Genomic DNA, 2269 nt, shown 5'->3' on the forward strand with positions numbered 1-2269 from the left:
GTTTTGTTTGCTGTTGCTTTTCAAGTGTGTTGAGTTGCAGTGTTAAGTCATTTATTTGTGTTCTTTCTGATATTTTGATGTAGGCACTTAGAGCTATAAACTTCCCTCTAAGGACCGCTTTCAGCATGTCCCAGAGGTTTTGTTGTGTTGTATTGTCTTTTTCATTTCATCCCAGGAATGCTTTTATTTCCTTCTCAATTTCTCTTTTGACCCATTCATCATTCAGAAGTGTGTTTTTTAATCTCCATGTGTTCATGTGGTGCTTAGGGCTTCTTCAGGTGTTGGCTGTAAGCTTTATTGCATTGTTGTCTGATAGAATGCATGGAATTATTTCAATCTTTTTGTATTTGTTGAGGTTTGTTTTGTGCCCCAGTATATGGTCGATTTTGGAGAAGGTTCCATGGGGTGCTGAGTAGAAAGTATGTCCTTTGGTGCTTGGGTGGTGTCTTAGTTTGTCTCTTTGTTGCTGTGACAAAATACTCTGACCAATACCAGCTTTGGGAGGAAAGGGTGTATTCAGCTTACGTCTCCCAGGTCGCAGTTCATCAGGGAGCCCAAGGTAGGAACTCAGGGCAGGAACCTGGAAGCAGGAGCTGGAGCACAGGCCATGGAGGAACACTGCTTACTGGCTTGGTTCCCTGACCCCTGCTCAGCCTGCTTTCTTATGCAACACAGGCCCACGTGCCCAGGGGTGGCACCACCCACAGTGGGCTGGGCCCTCCCACATCACTCATCAAGAAGATGCTCCTCAGTCCAATGGAGGGAATTCCCCAATTGAGGCTCCTTCAACCCAGTCAAGTTAACACTAAAGCTATCCAGCACAATTGACCCCTTGTCAACTTGACACACAAACACATCACTATTAAACCATAAGCTTTCCAGTTCTTGTCCCCAAGTTATGATGTTAACATTAATATCACAACATAAGACAGTACAACCTTAAAAACCCCACAGTCCTTAAAAAATCCACTTATAAGTTCGTAGTCTCTTTTAAAAGTCTCTAAACTGTGGGCTTCTGTAAAATCCAAAAAAGTACTGTCTTATTTCAAAGGGAAGAATCGGGCACACCTAAGCAAAACCAAAGTCCAGCAAAGTAGCTCGAGGCTGGACATCTGGGATTCACTCACGATCTTCTGGCTCCAAAGGGTACTGGCAGCTCCACTGCTCTGACCCTGCTGTCCACAGCATACTCAGCTCATCTTGCAGACCCAGGCCAGCTCCATTCCATACCTACTGCTGTCATTGGTTGTCGTCCCACGGTCCTGGCATCTCCAAAAAGCTGAGGTCTCCACAGAAACTGAGGCAACACCTTCACCAATGGCTTCTTCTTGCCTCTCCGGGTGCAAAGCCTCAGATTCTCTCCATGACCCCTTCAATCCTGGGGTCTTAACCTCAACTGAAGCTGCATTTTCACCTATGGCCTTTCCTGGCCTCTCAGAGTGCCAAGCCTCAGCTGCTCTCTGTGACCCCTTCATGCTTTCAACACCAGAACCATGCAGGAGACTCTTACACATTACCACATCCTGCTTCTAGCGAGATAGAGGCTCAGGTCCCCTCTGTGTGCTGACCCTGAGGAAATACCTCCCAGAAGACTTCATCTCAGTGATGCTGATCTCTGTTACTTACAGCTGATTTTTCAGGCCCAGCTAACCAGCATCAGTTGTCCCAGTAAAACAAAGGTTTTACTTCAGGTTCTGGTCTCTTCTTAATCACAGCTGATTCTTCAGCCCCAGCCAACCAGAACCCAAAGATTCTCTATCCAAAATCTCACACGAACAGCCCTGATAGTCTCTGCTTCCCTTTGAAGCTTCACAAGCCAGGCCTCCATTATCTACAACTCTTTCAGCATAACTGTTCCAAGCTCCACAGCAACAAACTCTGAGTACACAATGGCTTTTCCAGCCCAAAGTTCCAAACACTTCAGCAGTCCTCCCCAAAGCCCCAAGGTCAGTCTGTCACAGCAGTACCCACTCTCTGGTACCAATTTCTGTCTTAGTTTGTTTCTTCATTGCTGTGATAAAATACTCTGACCAATACTAACTTCGGGAGGAAAGGGTTTATTCAGCTTACATCTCCCAGGTCGAAGTTCATCAGGGAGCCCAAGGTAGGAACTCAGGGCAGGAACCTGGAGGCAGGAGCTGGAGCACAGGCCTTAGAGGAACACTGCTTACTGGCTTGGTTCCCTGGCCCCTGCTCAGCCTGCTTTCTTATGCAACACAGGCCCACCTGCCCAGGGGTGGCACCACCCACAGTGGGCTGGGCCCTCCCA

Source organism: Nannospalax galili, unplaced genomic scaffold, assembly GCF_000622305.1.
Source record: "Nannospalax galili isolate Female #2095 unplaced genomic scaffold, S.galili_v1.0 scaffold279, whole genome shotgun sequence".
NCBI lineage: Eukaryota > Metazoa > Chordata > Mammalia > Rodentia > Spalacidae > Nannospalax > Nannospalax galili.